Below are 22,809 nucleotides of genomic sequence, written 5' to 3' on the forward strand. Positions count from 1 at the left end.
GTGTTTGGAACATTTTGTCACCGGCCGACTCCAAAATTCAGCGGTTCCCCATCTCAGCCCAGAAAGCAGGTAGAACAACTTTTGTGGTGTCTTTCAGATGCCTACCGGAGCAATGTAAAAACTACCAGGAGAACTCCTGTCTGGCACCTTCCCCGGTGGAGTTGTGCATGGGGTGTGTTTGGAACATTTTGTCACCGGCCGACTCCAAAATTCAGCTGTTCCCCATCTCAGCCCAGAAAGCAGGTAGAACAACTTTTGTGGTGTCTTTCAGATGCCTACCGGAGCAATGTAAAAACTACCAGGAGAACTCCTGTCTGGCACCTTCCCCGGTGGAGTTGTGCATGGGGTGTGTTTGGAACATTTTGTCACCGCCCGACTCCAAAATTCAGCGGTTCCCCATCTCAGCCCAGAAAGCAGGTAGAACAACTTTTGTGGTGTCTTTCAGATGCCTACCGGAGCAATGTAAAAACTACCAGGAGAACTCCTGTCTGGCACCTTCCCCGGTGGAGTTGTGCATGGGGTGTGTTCGGAACATTTTGTCACCAGCCGAGTCCAAAAATTCAGCGGTTCCCCATCTCAGCCCAGAAAGCAGGTAGAACAACTTTTGTGGTGCCTTTCAAATGCCTACCAAGGTAGTGTAAAAACTTCCAGGAGAACTCCTGCCTGGCACCTTCCCCGGTGGAGTTGTGCATGGGGTGTGTTTGGAACATTTTGTCACCGGCCGAGTCCAAAATTCAGCGGTTCCCCATCTCAGCCCAGAAAGCAGGTAGAACAACTTTTGTGGTGCCTTTCAGGTGCCTACCAAGGTAGTGTAAAAACTACCAGGAGAACTCCTGTCTGGCACCTTCCCCGGTGGAGTTGTGCAGGGGGTGTGTTTGGAACATTTTGTCACCGGCCGACTCCAAAATTCAGCGTTTCCCCATCTCAGCCCAGAAAGCAGGTAGAACAACTTTTGTGGTGTCTTTCAGATGCCTACCGGAGCAATGTAAAAACTACAGGAGAACTCCTGTCTGGCACCTTCCCCGGTGGAGTTGTGCATGGGGTGTGTTCGTAATATTTTGTCACCAGCCGAGTCCAAAAATTCAGCGGTTCCCCATCTCAGCCCAGAAAGCAGGTAGAACAACTTTTGTGGTGCCTTTCAAATGCCTACCAAGGTAGTGTAAAAACTACCAAGAGAACTCCTGCCTGGCACCTTCCCCGGTGGAGTTGTGCATGGGGTGTGTTTGGAACATTTTGTCACCGGCCGACTCCAAAATTCAGCGGTTCCCCATCTCAGCCCAGAAAGCAGGTAGAACAACTTTTGTGGTGTCTTTCAGATGCCTACCAGAGCAATGTAAAATCTACCAGGAGAACTCCTGTCTGGCACCTTCCCCGGTGGAGTTGTGCATGGGGTGTGTTTGGAACATTTTGTCACCGGCCGACTCCAAAATTCAGCTGTTCCCCATCTCAGCCCAGAAAGCAGGTAGAACAACTTTTGTGGTGCCTTTCAGCTGCCTACCAAGGTAGTGTAAAAACTATTAAGAGAACTCCTGTCTGGCACCTTCCCCGGTGGAGTTGTGCATGGGGTGTCTTTGGAACATTTTGTCACCAGCCGAGTCCAAAATTCAGCGGTTTCCCATCTCAGCCCAGAAAGCAGGTAGAACAACTTTTGTGCTGCCTTTCAGCTGCCTACCAAGGTAGTGTAAAAACTATTAAGACAACTCCTGTCTGGCACCTTCCCCGGTGGAGTTGTGCATGGGGTGTGTTTGGAACATTTTGTCACCGGCCGACTCCAAAATTCAGCGGTTCCCCATCTCAGCCCAGAAAGCAGGTAGAACAACTTTTGTGGTGTCTTTCAGATGCCTACCGGAGCAATGTAAAAACTACCAGGAGAACTCCTGTCTGGCACCTTCCCCGGTGGAGTTGTGCAGGGGGTGTGTTTGGAACATTTTGTCGCCGGCCGACTCCAAAATTCAGCGGTTCCCCATCTCAGCCCAGAAAGCAGGTAGAACAACTTTTGTGGTGTCCTTTTGATGCCTACCGGAGCAATGTAAAAACTACCAAAAGAGCTCGTCCCTGGCACCTTCGCTAGTGGAGTTGTGCATGGGGTGTGTTTGGAACATTTTGTCACCGGCCGACTCCAAAATTCAGCTGTTCCCCATCTCAGCCCAGAAAGCAGGTAGAACAACTTTTGTGGTGTCTTTCAGATGCCTACCGGAGCAATGTAAAAACTACCAGGAGAACTCCTGTCTGGCACCTTCCCCGGTGGAGTTGTGCATGGGGTGTGTTTGGAACATTTTGTCACCAGCCGACTCCAAAATTCAGCGGTTCCCCATCTCAGCCCAGAAAGCAGGTAGAACAACTTTTGTGGTGCCTTTCAGGTGCCTACCAAGGTAGTGTAAAAACTATTAAGAGAACTCCTGTCTGGCACCTTCCCCGGTGGAGTTGTGCATGGGGTGTCTTTGGAACATTTTGTCACCAGCCGAGTCCAAAATTCAGCGGTTTCCCATCTCAGCCCAGAAAGCAGGTAGAACAACTTTTGTGGTGCCTTTCAGCTGCCTACCAAGGTAGTGTAAAAACTATTAAGAGAACTCCTGTCTGGCACCTTCCCCGGTGGAGTTGTGCATGGGGTGTGTTTGGAACATTTTGTCACCGCCCGACTCCAAAATTCAGCGGTTCCCCATCTCAGCCCAGAAAGCAGGTAGAACAACTTTTGTGGTGTCTTTCAGATGCCTACCAAGGTAGTGTAAAAACTCTCAAGAGAACTCTTGTCTGGCACCTTCCCCGGTGGAGTTGTGCATGGGGTGTGTTTGGAACATTTTGTCACCAGCCGAGTCCAAAATTCAGCGGTTCCCCATCTCAGCCCAGAAAGCAGGTAGAACAACTTTTGTGGTGCCTTTCAAATGGCTACCAAGGTAGTGTAAAAACTACCAAGAGAACTCCTGCCTGGCACCTTCCCCGGTGGAGTTGTGCATGGGGTGTCTTTGGAACATTTCGTCAGGAGCCGACTCCAAAATTCAGCGGTTCCCCATCTCAGCCCAGAAAGCAGGTAGAACAACTTTTGTGGTGTCCTTTTGATGCCTACCGGAGCAATGTAAAAACTACCAACAGAGCTCGTCCCTGGCACCTTCGCTAGTGGAGTTGTGCATGGGGTGTGTTTGGAACATTTTGTCACCGCCCGACTCCAAAATTCAGCGGTTCCCCATCTCAGCCCAGAAAGCAGGTAGAACAACTTTTGTGGTGCCTTTCAGCTGCCTACCAAGGTAGTGTAAAAACTACTAAGAGAACTCCTGTCTGGCACCTTCCCCGGTGGAGTTGTGCATGGGGTGTGTTTGGAACATTTTGTCACCGGCCGACTCCAAAATTCAGCGGTTCCCCATCTCAGCCCAGAAAGCAGGTAGAACAACTTTTGTGGTGTCTTTCAGATGCCTACCGGAGCAATGTAAAAACTACCAGGAGAACTCCTGTCTGGCACCTTCCCCGGTGGAGTTGTGCATGGGGTGTCTTTGGAACATTTTGTCACCGGCCGACTCCAAAATTCAGCTGTTCCCCATCTCAGCCCAGAAAGCAGGTAGAACAACTTTTGTGGTGTCTTTCAGATGCCTACCGGAGCAATGTAAAAACTACCAGGAGAACTCCTGTCTGGCACCTTCCCCGGTGGAGTTGTGCATGGGGTGTGTTTGGAACATTTTGTCACCGCCCGACTCCAAAATTCAGCGGTTCCCCATCTCAGCCCAGAAAGCAGGTAGAACAACTTTTGTGGTGTCTTTCAGATGCCTACCGGAGCAATGTAAAAACTACCAGGAGAACTCCTGTCTGGCACCTTCCCCGGTGGAGTTGTGCATGGGGTGTGTTCGGAACATTTTGTCACCAGCCGAGTCCAAAAATTCAGCGGTTCCCCATCTCAGCCCAGAAAGCAGGTAGAACAACTTTTGTGGTGCCTTTCAAATGCCTACCAAGGTAGTGTAAAAAATATCAGGAGAACTCCTGCCTGGCACCTTCCCCGGTGGAGTTGTGCATGGGGTGTGTTTGGAACATTTTGTCACCGCCCGACTCCAAAATTCAGCGGTTCCCCATCTCAGCCCAGAAAGCAGGTAGAACAACTTTTGTGGTGCCTTTCAGGTGCCTACCAAGGTAGTGTAAAAACTACCAGGAGAACTCCTGTCTGGCACCTTCCCCGGTGGAGTTGTGCAGGGGGTGTGTTTGGAACATTTTGTCACCGGCCGACTCCAAAATTCAGCGGTTCCCCATCTCAGCCCAGAAAGCAGGTAGAACAACTTTTGTGGTGCCTTTCAGCTGCCTACCAAGGTAGTGTAAAAACTACTAAGAGAACTCCTGTCTGGCACCTTCCCCGGTGGAGTTGTGCAGGGGGTGTGTTTGGAACATTTTGTCACCGGCCGACTCCAAAATTCAGCTGTTCCCCATCTCAGCCCAGAAAGCAGGTAGAACAACTTTTGTGGTGTCTTTCAGATGCCTACCGGAGCAATGTAAAAACTACCAGGAGAACTCCTGTCTGGCACCTTCCCCGGTGGAGTTGTGCAGGGTGTGTGTTCGGAACATTTTGTCACCGGCCGACTCCAAAATTCAGCGGTTCCCCATCTCAGCCCAGAAAGCAGGTAGAACAACTTTTGTGGTGCCTTTCAGATGCCTACCGGAGCAATGTAAAAACTACCAGGAGAACTCCTGTCTGGCACCTTCCCCGGTGGAGTTGTGCAGGGGGTGTGTTTGGAACATTTTGTCACCGCCCGACTCCAAAATTCAGCGGTTCCCCATCTCAGCCCAGAAAGCAGATAGAACAACTTTTGTGGTGTCTTTCAGATGCCTACCGGAGCAATGTAAAAACTACCAGGAGAACTCCTGTCTGGCACCTTCCCCGGTGGAGTTGTGCAGGGGGTGTGTTTGGAACATTTTGTCACCAGCCGACTCCAAAATTCAGCGGTTCCCCATCTCAGCCCAGAAAGCAGGTAGAACAACTTTTGTGGTGCCTTTCAAATGCCTACCAAGGTAGTGTAAAAACTACCAAGAGAACTCCTGTCTGGCACCTTCCCCGGTGGAGTTGTGCATGGGGTGTGTTTGGAACATTTTGTCACCGGCCGACTCCAAAATTCAGCGGTTCCCCATCTCAGCCCAGAAAGCAGGTAGAACAACTTTTGTGGTGTCTTTCAGATGCCTACCAGAGCAATGTAAAAACTACCAGGAGAACTCCTGTCTGGCACCTTCCCCGGTGGAGTTGTGCAGGGGGTGTGTTTGGAACATTTTGTCACCGGCCGACTCCAAAATTCAGCTGTTCCCCATCTCAGCCCAGAAAGCAGGTAGAACAACTTTTGTGGTGCCTTTCAGATGCCTACCGGAGCAATGTAAAAACTACCAGGAGAACTCCTGTCTGGCACCTTCCCCGGTGGAGTTGTGCAGGGGGTGTGTTTGGAACATTTTGTCACCGCCCGACTCCAAAATTCAGCGGTTCCCCATCTCAGCCCAGAAAGCAGATAGAACAACTTTTGTGGTGTCTTTCAGATGCCTACCGGAGCAATGTAAAAACTACCAGGAGAACTCCTGTCTGGCACCTTCCCCGGTGGAGTTGTGCAGGGGGTGTGTTTGGAACATTTTGTCACCAGCCGACTCCAAAATTCAGCGGTTCCCCATCTCAGCCCAGAAAGCAGGTAGAACAACTTTTGTGGTGTCCTTTTGATGCCTACCGGAGCAATGTAAAAACTACCAAAAGAGCTCGTCCCTGGCACCTTCGCTAGTGGAGTTGTGCATGGGGTGTGTTTGGAACATTTTGTCACCGGCCGACTCCAAAATTCAGCTGTTCCCCATCTCAGCCCAGAAAGCAGGTAGAACAACTTTTGTGGTGTCTTTCAGATGCCTACCAGAGCAATGTAAAATCTACCAGGAGAACTCCTGTCTGGCACCTTCCCCGGTGGAGTTGTGCATGGGGTGTGTTTGGAACATTTTGTCACCGCCCGACTCCAAAATTCAGCGGTTCCCCATCTCAGCCCAGAAAGCAGGTAGAACAACTTTTGTGGTGCCTTTCAGCTGCCTACCAAGGTAGTGTAAAAACTACCAAGAGAACTCCTGCCTGGCACCTTCCCCGGTGGAGTTGTGCATGGGGTGTCTTTGGAACATTTTGTCACCGGGCGACTCCAAAATTCAGCGGTTCCCCATCTCAGCCCAGAAAGCAGGTAGAACAACTTTTGTGGTGTCTTTCAGATGCCTACCGGAGCAATGTAAAAACTACCAGGAGAACTCCTGCCTGGCACCTTCCCCGGTGGAGTTGTGCATGGGGTGTCTTTGGAACATTTTGTCACCGGCCGAGTCCAAAATTCAGCGGTTCCCCATCTCAGCCCAGAAAGCAGGTAGAACAACTTTTGTGGTGTCCTTTTGATGCCTACCGGAGCAATGTAAAAACTACCAACAGAGCTCGTCCCTGGCACCTTCGCTAGTAGAGTTGTGCATGGGGTGTGTTTGGAACATTTTGTCACCAGCAGAGTCCAAAATTCAGCGGTTCCCCATCTCAGCCCAGAAAGCAGGTAGAACAACTTTTGTGGTGCCTTTCAGCTGCCTACCAAGGTAGTGTAAAAACTACCAGGAGAACTCCTGTCTGGCACCTTCCCCGGTGGAGTTGTGCATGGGGTGTGTTTGGAACATTTTGTCACCGGCCGACTCCAAAATTCAGCGGTTCCCCATCTCAGCCCAGAAAGCAGGTAGAACAACTTTTGTGGTGCCTTTCAGCTGCCTGCCAAGGTAGTGTAAAAACTACTAAGAGAACTCCTGTCTGGCACCTTCGCCGGTGGAGTTGTGCAGGGGGTGTGTTTGGAACATTTTGTCACCGGCCGAGTCCAAAATTCAGCGGTTCCCCATCTCAGCCCAGAAAGCAGGTAGAACAACTTTTGTGGTGTCTTTCAGATGCCTACCAGAGCAATGTAAAAACTACCAGGAGAACTCCTGTCTGGCACCTTCCCCGGTGGAGTTGTGCATGGGGTGTGTTTGGAACATTTTGTCACCAGCCGACTCCAAAATTCAGCGTTTCCCCATCTCAGCCCAGAAAGCAGGTAGAACAACTTTTGTGGTGCCTTTCAAATGCCTACCAAGGTAGTGTAAAAACTACTAAGAGAACGCTTGTCTGGCACCTTCCCCGGTGGAGTTGTGCAGGGGGTGTGTTTGGAACATTTTGTCACCGGCCGAGTCCAAAATTCAGCGATTCCCCATCTCAGCCCAGAAAGCAGGTAGAACAACTTTTGTGGTGTCCTTTTGATGCCTACCGGAGCAATGTAAAAACTACCAACAGAGCTCGTCCCTGGCACCTTCGCTAGTGGAGTTGTGCATGGGGTGTGTTTGGAACATTTTGTCACCGGCCGACTCCAAAATTCAGCTGTTCCCCATCTCAGCCCAGAAAGCAGGTAGAACAACTTTTGTGGTGCCTTTCAGCTGCCTACCAAGGTAGTGTAAAAACTATTATTGAACTCCTGTCTGGCACCTTCCCCGGTGGAGTTGTGCATGGGGTGTGTTCGGAATATTTTGTCACCAGCCGAGTCCAAAAATTCAGCGGTTCCCCATCTCAGCCCAGAAAGCAGGTAGAACAACTTTTGTGGTGCCTTTCAAATGCCTACCAAGGTAGTGTAAAAACTACCAGGAGAACTCCTGCCTGGCACCTTCCCCGGTGGAGTTGTGCATGGGGTGTGTTTGGAACATTTTGTCACCGGCCGACTCCAAAATTCAGCGGTTCCCCATCTCAGCCCAGAAAGCAGGTAGAACAACTTTTGTGGTGTCTTTCAGGTGCCTACCAAGGTAGTGTAAAATCTACCAGGAGAACTCCTGTCTGGCACCTTCCCCGGTGGAGTTGTGCAGGGGGTGTGTTTGGAACATTTTGTCACCAGCCGAGTCCAAAATTCAGCGGTTCCCCATCTCAGCCCAGAAAGCAGGTAGAACAACTTTTGTGGTGTCTTTCAGATGCCTACCGGAGCAATGTAAAAACTACCAGGAGAACTCCTGTCTGGCACCTTCCCCGGTGGAGTTGTGCATGGGGTGTGTTTGGAACATTTTGTCACCAGCCGAGTCCAAAATTCAGCGTTTCCCCATCTCAGCCCAGAAAGCAGGTAGAACAACTTTTGTGGTGCCTTTCAAATGCCTACCAAGGTAGTGTAAAAACTACCAGGAGAACTCCTGCCTGGCACCTTCCCCGGTGGAGTTGTGCATGGGGTGTCTTTGGAACATTTTGTCACCGGCCGAGTCCAAAATTCAGCGGTTCCCCATCTCAGCCCAGAAAGCAGGTAGAACATCTTTTGTGGTGTCTTTTAGATGCCTACCAGAGCAATGTAAAAACTACCAGGAGAACTCCTGTCTGGCACCTTCCCCGGTATAGTTGTGCAGGGGGTGTCTTTGGAACATTTTGTCACCAGCCGAGTCCAAAATTCAGCTGTTCCCCATCACAGCCCAGAAAGCAGGTAGAACAACTTTTGTGGTGTCTTTTAGATGCCTACCAAGGTAGTGTAAAAACTACCAGGAGAACTCCTGTCTGGCACCTTCGCTAGTGGAGTTGTGCAGGGGGTGTGTTTGGAACATTTTGTCACCGGCCGAGTCCAAAATTCAGCGGTTCCCCATCTCAGGCCAGAAAGCAGGTAGAACAACTTTTGTGGTGTCTTTCAGATGCCTACCGGAGCAATGTAAAAACTACCAGGAGAACTCCTGTCTGGCACCTTCCCCGGTGGAGTTGTGCAGGGGGTGTGTTTGGAACATTTTGTCACCGCCCGACTCCAAAATTCAGCGGTTCCCCATCTCAGCCCAGAAAGCAGGTAGAACAACTTTTGTGGTGCCTTTCAGGTGCCTACCAAGGTACTGTAAAAACTACCAGGAAAACTCCTGTCTGGCACCTTCCCCGGTGGAGTTGTGCATGGGGTGTGTTTGGAACATTTTGTCACCGGCCGAGTCCAAAATTCAGCGGTTCCCCATCTCAGCCCAGAAAGCAGGTAGAACAACTTTTGTGCTGCCTTTCAGCTCCCTACCAAGGTAGTGTAAAATCTACCAAGAGAACTCCTGCCTGGCACCTTCCCCGGTGGAGTTGTGCATGGGGTGTGTTTGGAACATTTTGTCACCGGCCGACTCCAAAATTCAGCGATTCCCCATCTCAGCCCAGAAAGCAGATAGAACAACTTTTGTGGTGTCTTTCAGATGCCTACCGGAGCAATGTAAAAACTACCAGGAGAACTCCCGTCTGGCACCTTCCCCGGTGGAGTTGTGCAGGGGGTGTGTTTGGAACATATTGTCACCAGCCGACTCCAAAATTCAGCGTTTCCCCATCTCAGCCCAGAAAGCAGGTAGAACAACTTTTGTGGTGCCTTTCAGCTGCCTACCAAGGTAGTGTAAAAACTATTAAGAGAACTCCTGTCTGGCACCTTCCCCGGTGGAGTTGTGCATGGGGTGTGTTTGGAACATTTTGTCACCGCCCGACTCCAAAATTCAGCGGTTCCCCATCTCAGCCCAGAAAGCAGGTAGAACAACTTTTGTGGTGCCTTTCAGCTGCCTGCCAAGGTAGTGTAAAAACTACTAAGAGAACTCCTGTCTGGCACCTTCGCCGGTGGAGTTGTGCAGGGGGTGTGTTTGGAACATTTTGTCACCAGCCGAGTCCAAAATTCAGCGGTTCCCCATCTCAGCCCAGAAAGCAGGTAGAACAACTTTTGTGGTGTCTTTCAGATGCCTACCAGAGCAATGTAAAAACTACCAGGAGAACTCCTGTCTGGCACCTTCCCCGGTGGAGTTGTGCATGGGGTGTGTTTGGAACATTTTGTCACCAGCCGAGTCCAAAATTCAGCGGTTCCCCATCTCAGCCCAGAAAGCAGGTAGAACAACTTTTGTGCTGCCTTTCAGCTGCCTACCAAGGTAGTGTAAAAACTACTAAGAGAACGCTTGTCTGGCACCTTCCCCGGTGGAGTTGTGCAGGGGGTGTGTTTGGAACATTTTGTCACCGGCCGAGTCCAAAATTCAGCGATTCCCCATCTCAGCCCAGAAAGCAGGTAGAACAACTTTTGTGGTGTCCTTTTGATGCCTACCGGAGCAATGTAAAAACTACCAACAGAGCTCGTCCCTGGCGCCTTCGCTAGTGGAGTTGTGCATGGGGTGTGTTTGGAACATTTTGTCACCGGCCGACTCCAAAATTCAGCTGTTCCCCATCTCAGCCCAGAAAGCAGGTAGAACAACTTTTGTGGTGTCTTTCAGATGCCTACCGGAGCAATGTAAAAACTACCAGGAGAACTCCTGTCTGGCACCTTCCCCGGTGGAGTTGTGCAGGGGGTGTGTTTGGAACATTTTGTCGCCGGCCGACTCCAAAATTCAGCGGTTCCCCATCTCAGCCCAGAAAGCAGGTAGAACAACTTTTGTGGTGTCCTTTTGATGCCTACCGGAGCAATGTAAAAACTACCAAAAGAGCTCGTCCCTGGCACCTTCGCTAGTGGAGTTGTGCATGGGGTGTGTTTGGAACATTTTGTCACCGGCCGACTCCAAAATTCAGCTGTTCCCCATCTCAGCCCAGAAAGCAGGTAGAACAACTTTTGTGGTGTCTTTCAGATGCCTACCGGAGCAATGTAAAAACTACCAGGAGAACTCCTGTCTGGCACCTTCCCCGGTGGAGTTGTGCATGGGGTGTGTTTGGAACATTTTGTCACCGCCCGACTCCAAAATTCAGCGGTTCCCCATCTCAGCCCAGAAAGCAGGTAGAACAACTTTTGTGGTGCCTTTCAGCTGCCTACCAAGGTAGTGTAAAAACTATTAAGAGAACTCCTGTCTGGCACCTTCCCCGGTGGAGTTGTGCATGGGGTGTCTTTGGAACATTTTGTCACCAGCCGAGTCCAAAATTCAGCGGTTTCCCATCTCAGCCCAGAAAGCAGGTAGAACAACTTTTGTGGTGCCTTTCAGCTGCCTACCAAGGTAGTGTAAAAACTATTAAGAGAACTCCTGTCTGGCACCTTCCCCGGTGGAGTTGTGCATGGGGTGTGTTTGGAACATTTTGTCACCGCCCGACTCCAAAATTCAGCGGTTCCCCATCTCAGCCCAGAAAGCAGGTAGAACAACTTTTGTGGTGTCTTTCAGATGCCTACCAAGGTAGTGTAAAAACTCTCAAGAGAACTCTTGTCTGGCACCTTCCCCGGTGGAGTTGTGCATGGGGTGTGTTTGGAACATTTTGTCACCAGCCGAGTCCAAAATTCAGCGGTTCCCCATCTCAGCCCAGAAAGCAGGTAGAACAACTTTTGTGGTGCCTTTCAAATGGCTACCAAGGTAGTGTAAAAACTACCATGAGAACTCCTGCCTGGCACCTTCCCCGGTGGAGTTGTGCATGGGGTGTCTTTGGAACATTTCGTCAGGAGCCGACTCCAAAATTCAGCGGTTCCCCATCTCAGCCCAGAAAGCAGGTAGAACAACTTTTGTGGTGTCCTTTTGATGCCTACCGGAGCAATGTAAAAACTACCAACAGAGCTCGTCCCTGGCACCTTCGCTAGTGGAGTTGTGCATGGGGTGTGTTTGGAACATTTTGTCACCGCCCGACTCCAAAATTCAGCGGTTCCCCATCTCAGCCCAGAAAGCAGGTAGAACAACTTTTGTGGTGCCTTTCAGCTGCCTACCAAGGTAGTGTAAAAACTACTAAGAGAACTCCTGTCTGGCACCTTCCCCGGTGGAGTTGTGCATGGGGTGTGTTTGGAACATTTTGTCACCGGCCGACTCCAAAATTCAGCGGTTCCCCATCTCAGCCCAGAAAGCAGGTAGAACAACTTTTGTGGTGTCTTTCAGATGCCTACCGGAGCAATGTAAAAACTACCAGGAGAACTCCTGTCTGGCACCTTCCCCGGTGGAGTTGTGCATGGGGTGTCTTTGGAACATTTTGTCACCGGCCGACTCCAAAATTCAGCTGTTCCCCATCTCAGCCCAGAAAGCAGGTAGAACAACTTTTGTGGTGTCTTTCAGATGCCTACCGGAGCAATGTAAAAACTACCAGGAGAACTCCTGTCTGGCACCTTCCCCGGTGGAGTTGTGCATGGGGTGTGTTTGGAACATTTTGTCACCGCCCGACTCCAAAATTCAGCGGTTCCCCATCTCAGCCCAGAAAGCAGGTAGAACAACTTTTGTGGTGTCTTTCAGATGCCTACCGGAGCAATGTAAAAACTACCAGGAGAACTCCTGTCTGGCACCTTCCCCGGTGGAGTTGTGCATGGGGTGTGTTCGGAACATTTTGTCACCAGCCGAGTCCAAAAATTCAGCGGTTCCCCATCTCAGCCCAGAAAGCAGGTAGAACAACTTTTGTGGTGCCTTTCAAATGCCTACCAAGGTAGTGTAAAAACTATCAGGAGAACTCCTGCCTGGCACCTTCCCCGGTGGAGTTGTGCATGGGGTGTGTTTGGAACATTTTGTCACCGGCCGAGTCCAAAATTCAGCGGTTCCCCATCTCAGCCCAGAAAGCAGGTAGAACAACTTTTGTGGTGCCTTTCAGGTGCCTACCAAGGTAGTGTAAAAACTACCAGGAGAACTCCTGTCTGGCACCTTCCCCGGTGGAGTTGTGCAGGGGGTGTGTTTGGAACATTTTGTCACCGGCCGACTCCAAAATTCAGCGGTTCCCCATCTCAGCCCAGAAAGCAGGTAGAACAACTTTTGTGGTGCCTTTCAGCTGCCTACCAAGGTAGTGTAAAAACTACTAAGAGAACTCCTGTCTGGCACCTTCCCCGGTGGAGTTGTGCAGGGGGTGTGTTTGGAACATTTTGTCACCGGCCGACTCCAAAATTCAGCTGTTCCCCATCTCAGCCCAGAAAGCAGGTAGAACAACTTTTGTGGTGTCTTTCAGATGCCTACCAGAGCAATGTAAAATCTACCAGGAGAACTCCTGTCTGGCACCTTCCCCGGTGGAGTTGTGCATGGGGTGTGTTTGGAACATTTTGTCACCGCCCGACTCCAAAATTCAGCGGTTCCCCATCTCAGCCCAGAAAGCAGGTAGAACAACTTTTGTGGTGCCTTTCAGCTGCCTACCAAGGTAGTGTAAAAACTACCAAGAGAACTCCTGCCTGGCACCTTCCCCGGTGGAGTTGTGCATGGGGTGTCTTTGGAACATTTTGTCACCGGGCGACTCCAAAATTCAGCGGTTCCCCATCTCAGCCCAGAAAGCAGGTAGAACAACTTTTGTGGTGTCTTTCAGATGCCTACCGGAGCAATGTAAAAACTACCAGGAGAACTCCTGCCTGGCACCTTCCCCGGTGGAGTTGTGCATGGGGTGTGTTTGGAACATTTTGTCACCGGCCGAGTCCAAAATTCAGCGGTTCCCCATCTCAGCCCAGAAAGCAGGTAGAACAACTTTTGTGGTGTCCTTTTGATGCCTACCGGAGCAATGTAAAAACTACCAACAGAGCTCGTCCCTGGCACCTTCGCTAGTAGAGTTGTGCATGGGGTGTGTTTGGAACATTTTGTCACCAGCAGAGTCCAAAATTCAGCGGTTCCCCATCTCAGCCCAGAAAGCAGGTAGAACAACTTTTGTGGTGCCTTTCAGCTGCCTACCAAGGTAGTGTAAAAACTACCAGGAGAACTCCTGTCTGGCACCTTCCCCGGTGGAGTTGTGCATGGGGTGTGTTTGGAACATTTTGTCACCGGCCGACTCCAAAATTCAGCGGTTCCCCATCTCAGCCCAGAAAGCAGGTAGAACAACTTTTGTGGTGCCTTTCAGCTGCCTGCCAAGGTAGTGTAAAAACTACTAAGAGAACTCCTGTCTGGCACCTTCGCCGGTGGAGTTGTGCAGGGGGTGTGTTTGGAACATTTTGTCACCGCCCGACTCCAAAATTCAGCGGTTCCCCATCTCAGCCCAGAAAGCAGGTAGAACAACTTTTGTGGTGTCTTTCAGATGCCTACCAGAGCAATGTAAAAACTACCAGGAGAACTCCTGTCTGGCACCTTCCCCGGTGGAGTTGTGCATGGGGTGTGTTTGGAACATTTTGTCACCAGCCGAGTCCAAAATTCAGCGTTTCCCCATCTCAGCCCAGAAAGCAGGTAGAACAACTTTTGTGGTGCCTTTCAAATGCCTACCAAGGTAGTGTAAAAACTACTAAGAGAACGCTTGTCTGGCACCTTCCCCGGTGGAGTTGTGCAGGGGGTGTGTTTGGAACATTTTGTCACCGGCCGAGTCCAAAATTCAGCGATTCCCCATCTCAGCCCAGAAAGCAGGTAGAACAACTTTTGTGGTGTCCTTTTGATGCCTACCGGAGCAATGTAAAAACTACCAACAGAGCTCGTCCCTGGCACCTTCGCTAGTGGAGTTGTGCATGGGGTGTGTTTGGAACATTTTGTCACCGGCCGACTCCAAAATTCAGCTGTTCCCCATCTCAGCCCAGAAAGCAGGTAGAACAACTTTTGTGGTGCCTTTCAGCTGCCTACCAAGGTAGTGTAAAAACTATTATTGAACTCCTGTCTGGCACCTTCCCCGGTGGAGTTGTGCATGGGGTGTGTTCGGAATATTTTGTCACCAGCCGAGTCCAAAAATTCAGCGGTTCCCCATCTCAGCCCAGAAAGCAGGTAGAACAACTTTTGTGGTGCCTTTCAAATGCCTACCAAGGTAGTGTAAAAACTACCAGGAGAACTCCTGCCTGGCACCTTCCCCGGTGGAGTTGTGCATGGGGTGTGTTTGGAACATTTTGTCACCGGCCGACTCCAAAATTCAGCGGTTCCCCATCTCAGCCCAGAAAGCAGGTAGAACAACTTTTGTGGTGTCTTTCAGGTGCCTACCAAGGTAGTGTAAAATCTACCAGGAGAACTCCTGTCTGGCACCTTCCCCGGTGGAGTTGTGCAGGGGGTGTGTTTGGAACATTTTGTCACCAGCCGAGTCCAAAATTCAGCGGTTCCCCATCTCAGCCCAGAAAGCAGGTAGAACAACTTTTGTGGTGTCTTTCAGATGCCTACCGGAGCAATGTAAAAACTACCAGGAGAACTCCTGTCTGGCACCTTCCCCGGTGGAGTTGTGCATGGGGTGTGTTTGGAACATTTTGTCACCAGCCGAGTCCAAAATTCAGCGTTTCCCCATCTCAGCCCAGAAAGCAGGTAGAACAACTTTTGTGGTGCCTTTCAAATGCCTACCAAGGTAGTGTAAAAACTACCAGGAGAACTCCTGCCTGGCACCTTCCCCGGTGGAGTTGTGCATGGGGTGTCTTTGGAACATTTTGTCACCGGCCGAGTCCAAAATTCAGCGGTTCCCCATCTCAGCCCAGAAAGCAGGTAGAACATCTTTTGTGGTGTCTTTTAGATGCCTACCAGAGCAATGTAAAAACTACCAGGAGAACTCCTGTCTGGCACCTTCCCCGGTATAGTTGTGCAGGGGGTGTCTTTGGAACATTTTGTCACCGGCCGAGTCCAAAATTCAGCGGTTCCCCATCTCAGCCCAGAAAGCAGGTAGAACAACTTTTGTGCTGCCTTTCAGCTCCCTACCAAGGTAGTGTAAAATCTACCAAGAGAACTCCTGCCTGGCACCTTCCCCGGTGGAGTTGTGCATGGGGTGTGTTTGGAACATTTTGTCACCGGCCGACTCCAAAATTCAGCGATTCCCCATCTCAGCCCAGAAAGCAGATAGAACAACTTTTGTGGTGTCTTTCAGATGCCTACCGGAGCAATGTAAAAACTACCAGGAGAACTCCCGTCTGGCACCTTCCCCGGTGGAGTTGTGCAGGGGGTGTGTTTGGAACATATTGTCACCAGCCGACTCCAAAATTCAGCGTTTCCCCATCTCAGCCCAGAAAGCAGGTAGAACAACTTTTGTGGTGCCTTTCAGCTGCCTACCAAGGTAGTGTAAAAACTACCAGGAGAACTCCTGTCTGGCACCTTCCCCGGTGGAGTTGTGCATGGGGTGTGTTTGGAACATTTTGTCACCAGCCGAGTCCAAAATTCAGCGGTTCCCCATCTCAGCCCAGAAAGCAGGTAGAACAACTTTTGTGGTGTCTTTCAGATGCCTACCAAGGTAGTGTAAAAACTCTCAAGAGAACTCTTGTCTGGCACCTTCCCCGGTGGAGTTGTGCATGGGGTGTGTTTGGAACATTTTGTCACCAGCCGAGTCCAAAATTCAGCGGTTCCCCATCTCAGCCCAGAAAGCAGGTAGAACAACTTTTGTGGTGCCTTTCAAATGCCTACCAAGGTAGTGTAAAAACTACCAGGAGAACTCCTGCCTGGCACCTTCCCCGGTGGAGTTGTGCATGGGGTGTCTTTGGAACATTTTGTCACCGGCCGAGTCCAAAATTCAGCGGTTCCCCATCTCAGCCCAGAAAGCAGGTAGAACATCTTTTGTGGTGTCTTTTAGATGCCTACCGGAGCAATGTAAAAACTACCAGGAGAACTCCTGTCTGGCACCTTCCCCGGTATAGTTGTGCAGGGGGTGTCTTTGGAACATTTTGTCACCAGCCGAGTCCAAAATTCAGCTGTTCCCCATCACAGCCCAGAAAGCAGGTAGAACAACTTTTGTGGTGTCTTTTAGATGCCTACCAAGGTAGTGTAAAAACTATTAAGAGAACTCCTGTCTGGCACCTTCCCCGGTGGAGTTTTGCAGGGGGTGTGTTTGGAACATTTTGTCACCGGCCGAGTCCAAAATTCAGCGGTTCCCCATCTCAGCCCAGAAAGCAGGTAGAACAACTTTTGTGGTGCCTTTCAGCTGCCTACCAAGGTAGTGTAAAAACTACCAGGAGAACTCCTGTCTGGCACCTTCGCTAGTGGAGTTGTGCAGGGGGTGTGTTTGGAACATTTTGTCACCGGCCGAGTCCAAAATTCAGCGGTTCCCCATCTCAGCCCAGAAAGCAGGTAGAACAACTTTTGTGGTGTCTTTCAGATGCCTACCGGAGCAATGTAAAAACTACCAGGAGAACTCCTGTCTGGCACCTTCCCCGGTGGAGTTGTGCAGGGGGTGTGTTTGGAACATTTTGTCACCGCCCGACTCCAAAATTCAGCGGTTCCCCATCTCAGCCCAGAAAGCAGGTAGAACAACTTTTGTGGTGCCTTTCAGGTGCCTACCAAGGTAGTGTAAAAACTACCAGGAAAACTCCTGTCTGGCACCTTCCCCGGTGGAGTTGTGCATGGGGTGTGTTTGGAACATTTTGTCACCGGCCGAGTCCAAAATTCAGCGGTTCCCCATCTCAGCCCAGAAAGCAGGTAGAACAACTTTTGTGCTGCCTTTCAGCTCCCTACCAAGGTAGTGTAAAATCTACCAAGAGAACTCCTGCCTGGCACCTTCCCCGGTGGAGTTGTGCATGGGGTGTGTTTGGAACATTTTGTCACCGGCCGAGTCCAAAATTCAGCGATTCCCCATCTCAGCCCAGAAAGCAGGTAGAACAACTTTTGTGGTGTCTTTCAGATGCCTACCGGAGCAATGTAAAAACTACCAGGAGAACTCCCGTCTGGCACCTTCCCCGGTGGAGTTGTGCAGGGGGTGTGTTTGGAACATATTGTCACCAGCCGACTCCAAAATTCAGCGTTTCCCCATCTCAGCCCAGAAAGCAGGTAGAACAACTTTTGTGGTGCCTTTCAGCTGCCTGCCAAGGTAGTGTAAAAACTACTAAGAGAACTCCTGTCTGGCACCTTCGCCGGTGGAGTTGTGCAGGGGGTGTGTTTGGAACATTTTGTCACCGGCCGAGTCCAAAATTCAGCGGTTCCCCATCTCAGCCCAGAAAGCAGGTAGAACAACTTTTGTGGTGCCTTTCAGCTGCCTACCAGAGCAATGTAAAAACTACCAGGAGAACTCCTGTCTGGCACCTTCGCTAGTGGAGTTGTGCATGGGGTGTGTTTGGAACATTTTGTCACCAGCCGAGTCCAAAATTCAGCGGTTCCCCATCTCAGCCCAGAAAGCAGGTAGAACAACTTTTGTGGTGCCTTTCAAATGCCTACCAAGGTAGTGTAAAAACTACTAAGAGAACGCTTGTCTGGCACCTTCCCCGGTGGAGTTGTGCAGGGGGTGTGTTTGGAACATTTTGTCACCGGCCGAGTCCAAAATTCAGCGATTCCCCATCTCAGCCCAGAAAGCAGGTAGAACAACTTTTGTGGTGTCCTTTTGATGCCTACCGGAGCAATGTAAAAACTACCAACAGAGCTCGTCCCTGGCGCCTTCGCTAGTGGAGTTGTGCATGGGGTGTGTTTGGAACATTTTGTCACCGGCCGACTCCAAAATTCAGCTGTTCCCCATCTCAGCCCAGAAAGCAGGTAGAACAACTTTTGTGGTGCCTTTCAGCTGCCTACCAAGGTAGTGTAAAAACTATTATTGAACTCCTGTCTGGCACCTTCCCCGGTGGAGTTGTGCATGGGGTGTGTTCGGAATATTTTGTCACCAGCCGAGTCCAAAAATTCAGCGGTTCCCCATCTCAGCCCAGAAAGCAGGTAGAACAACTTTTGTGGTGCCTTTCAAATGCCTACCAAGGTAGTGTAAAAACTACCAGGAGAACTCCTGCCTGGCACCTTCCCCGGTGGAGTTGTGCATGGGGTGTGTTTGGAACATTTTGTCACCGGCCGACTCCAAAATTCAGCGGTTCCCCATCTCAGCCCAGAAAGCAGGTAGAACAACTTTTGTGGTGTCTTTCAGGTGCCTACCAAGGTAGTGTAAAATCTACCAGGAGAACTCCTGTCTGGCACCTTCCCCGGTGGAGTTGTGCAGGGGGTGTGTTTGGAACATTTTGTCACCAGCCGAGTCCAAAATTCAGCGGTTCCCCATCTCAGCCCAGAAAGCAGGTAGAACAACTTTTGTGGTGTCTTTCAGATGCCTACCGGAGCAATGTAAAAACTACCAGGAGAACTCCTGTCTGGCACCTTCCCCGGTGGAGTTGTGCATGGGGTGTGTTTGGAACATTTTGTCACCAGCCGAGTCCAAAATTCAGCGTTTCCCCATCTCAGCCCAGAAAGCAGGTAGAACAACTTTTGTGGTGCCTTTCAAATGCCTACCAAGGTAGTGTAAAAACTACCAGGAGAACTCCTGGCTGGCACCTTCCCCGGTGGAGTTGTGCATGGGGTGTCTTTGGAACATTTTGTCACCGGCCGAGTCCAAAATTCAGCGGTTCCCCATCTCAGCCCAGAAAGCAGGTAGAACATCTTTTGTGGTGTCTTTTAGATGCCTACCGGAGCAATGTAAAAACTACCAGGAGAACTCCTGTCTGGCACCTTCACCGGTATAGTTGTGCAGGGGGTGTCTTTGGAACATTTTGTCACCAGCCGAGTCCAAAATTCAGCTGTTCCCCATCACAGCCCAGAAAGCAGGTAGAACAACTTTTGTGGTGTCTTTTAGATGCCTACCAAGGTAGTGTAAAAACTATCAAGAGAACGCTTGTCTGGCACCTTCCCCGGTGGAGTTGTGCATGGGGTGTCTTTGGAACATTTTGTCACCAGCCGACTCCAAAATTCAGCGGTTCCCCATCTCAGCCCAGAAAGCAGGTAGAACAACTTTTGTGGTGTCCTTTTGATGCCTACCGGAGCAATGTAAAAACTACCAACAGAGCTCGTCCCTGGCACCTTCGCTAGTAGAGTTGTGCATGGGGTGTGTTTGGAACATTTTGTCACCAGCAGAGTCCAAAATTCAGCGGTTCCCCATCTCAGCCCAGAAAGCAGGTAGAACAACTTTTGTGGTGCCTTTCAGCTGCCTACCAAGGTAGTGTAAAAACTACCAGGAGAACTCCTGTCTGGCACCTTCCCCGGTGGAGTTGTGCATGGGGTGTCTTTGGAACATTTTGTCACCGGCCGACTCCAAAATTCAGCGGTTCCCCATCTCAGCCCAGAAAGCAGGTAGAACAACTTTTGTGGTGCCTTTCAGCTGCCTGCCAAGGTAGTGTAAAAACTACTAAGAGAACTCCTGTCTGGCACCTTCGCCGGTGGAGTTGTGCAGGGGGTGTGTTTGGAACATTTTGTCACCGGCCGAGTCCAAAATTCAGCGGTTCCCCATCTCAGCCCAGAAAGCAGGTAGAACAACTTTTGTGGTGTCTTTCAGATGCCTACCAGAGCAATGTAAAAACTACCAGGAGAACTCCTGTCTGGCACCTTCCCCGGTGGAGTTGTGCATGGGGTGTGTTTGGAACATTTTGTCACCAGCCGAGTCCAAAATTCAGCGGTTCCCCATCTCAGCCCAGAAAGCAGGTAGAACAACTTTTGTGGTGCCTTTCAAATGCCTACCAAGGTAGTGTAAAAACTACCAGGAGAACTCCTGTCTGGCACCTTCCCCGGTGGAGTTGTGCAGGGGGTGTGTTTGGAACATTTTGTCACCGGCCGAGTCCAAAATTCAGCGATTCCCCATCTCAGCCCAGAAAGCAGGTAGAACAACTTTTGTGGTGTCCTTTTGATGCCTACCGGAGCAATGTAAAAACTACCAACAGAGCTCGTCCCTGGCACCTTCGCTAGTGGAGTTGTGCATGGGGTGTGTTTGGAACATTTTGTCACCGGCCGACTCCAAAATTCAGCTGTTCCCCATCTCAGCCCAGAAAGCAGGTAGAACAACCTTTGTGGTGTCTTTCAGCTGCCTACCAAGGTAGTGTAAAAACTATTATTGAACTCCTGTCTGGCACCTTCCCCGGTGGAGTTGTGCATGGGGTGTGTTCGGAATATTTTGTCACCAGCCGAGTCCAAAAATTCAGCGGTTCCCCATCTCAGCCCAGAAAGCAGGTAGAACAACTTTTGTGGTGCCTTTCAAATGCCTACCAAGGTAGTGTAAAAACTACCAAGAGAACTCCTGCCTGGCACCTTCCCCGGTGGAGTTGTGCATGGGGTGTGTTTGGAACATTTTGTCACCGGCCGACTCCAAAATTCAGCGGTTCCCCATCTCAGCCCAGAAAGCAGGTAGAACAACTTTTGTGGTGCCTTTCAGCTCCCTACCAAGGTAGTGTAAAATCTACCAAGAGAACTCCTGTCTGGCACCTTCCCCGGTGGAGTTGTGCAGGGGGTGTCTTTGGAACATTTTGTCACCGGCCGAGTCCAAAATTCAGCGGTTCCCCATCTCAGCCCAGAAAGCAGGTAGAACATCTTTTGTGGTGTCTTTTAGATGCCTACCGGAGCAATGTAAAAACTACCAGGAGAACTCCTGTGTGGCACCTTCCCCGGTATAGTTGTGCAGGGGGTGTCTTTGGAACATTTTGTCACCAGCCGAGTCCAAAATTCAGCTGTTCCCCATCACAGCCCAGAAAGCAGGTAGAACAACTTTTGTGGTGTCTTTTAGATGCCTACCAAGGTAGTGTAAAAACTATCAAGAGAACGCTTGTCTGGCACCTTCCCCGGTGGAGTTTTGCAGGGGGTGTGTTTGGAACATTTTGTCACCGGCCGAGTCCAAAATTCAGCGGTTCCCCATCTCAGCCCAGAAAGCAGGTAGAACAACTTTTGTGGTGCCTTTCAGCTGCCTACCAAGGTAGTGTAAAAACTACCAGGAGAACTCCTGTCTGGCACCTTCGCTAGTGGAGTTGTGCAGGGGGTGTGTTTGGAACATTTTGTCACCGGCCGAGTCCAAAATTCAGCGGTTCCCCATCTCAGCCCAGAAAGCAGGTAGAACAACTTTTGTGGTGTCTTTCAGATGCCTACCGGAGCAATGTAAAAACTACCAGGAGAACTCCTGTCTGGCACCTTCCCCGGTGGAGTTGTGCAGGGGGTGTGTTTGGAACATTTTGTCACCGCCCGACTCCAAAATTCAGCGGTTCCCCATCTCAGCCCAGAAAGCAGGTAGAACAACTTTTGTGGTGCCTTTCAGGTGCCTACCAAGGTAGTGTAAAAACTACCAGGAAAACTCCTGTCTGGCACCTTCCCCGGTGGAGTTGTGCATGGGGTGTGTTTGGAACATTTTGTCACCGGCCGAGTCCAAAATTCAGCGGTTCCCCATCTCAGCCCGGAAAGCAGGTAGAACAACTTTTGTGCTGCCTTTCAGCTCCCTACCAAGGTAGTGTAAAATCTACCAAGAGAACTCCTGCCTGGCACCTTCCTCGGTGGAGTTGTGCATGGGGTGTGTTTGGAACATTTTGTCACCGGCCGAGTCCAAAATTCAGCGATTCCCCATCTCAGCCCAGAAAGCAGATAGAACAACTTTTGTGGTGTCTTTCAGATGCCTACCGGAGCAATGTAAAAACTACCAGGAGAACTCCCGTCTGGCACCTTCCCCGGTGGAGTTGTGCAGGGGGTGTGTTTGGAACATATTGTCACCAGCCGACTCCAAAATTCAGCGTTTCCCCATCTCAGCCCAGAAAGCAGGTAGAACAACTTTTGTGGTGTCTTTCAGATGCCTACCAAGGTAGTGTAAAAACTATCAAGAGAACTCCTGTCTGGCACCTTCCCCGGTGGAGTTGTGCAGGGGGTGTGTTTGGAACATTTTGTCACCGGCCGACTCCAAAATTCAGCGGTTCCCCATCTCAGCCCCGAAAGCAGGTAGAACAACTTTTGTGGTGTCTTTCAGATGCCTACCGGAGCAATGTAAAAACTACTAAGAGAACTCCTGTCTGTCACCTTCCCCGGTGGAGTTGTGCATGGGGTGTGTTTGGAACATTTTGTCACCGGCCGAGTCCAAAATTCAGCGATTCCCCATCTCAGCCCAGAAAGCAGGTAGAACAACTTTTGTGCTGCCTTTCAGCTCCCTACCAAGGTAGTGTAAAATCTACCAAGAGAACTCCTGCCTGGCACCTTCCCCGGTGGAGTTGTGCAGGGGGTGTGTTTGGAACATTTTGTCACCGGCCGAGTCCAAAATTCAGCGGTTCCCCATCTCAGCCCAGAAAGCAGGTAGAACAACTTTTGTGGTGTCTTTCAGATGCCTACCAGAGCAATGTAAAAACTACCAGGAGAACTCCTGTCTGGCACCTTCCCCGGTGGAGTTGTGCATGGGGTGTCTTTGGAACA

This window comes from Falco cherrug, chromosome 7 (assembly GCF_023634085.1).
Source record: "Falco cherrug isolate bFalChe1 chromosome 7, bFalChe1.pri, whole genome shotgun sequence".
In the NCBI taxonomy this organism is placed as follows: Eukaryota; Metazoa; Chordata; class Aves; order Falconiformes; family Falconidae; genus Falco; species Falco cherrug.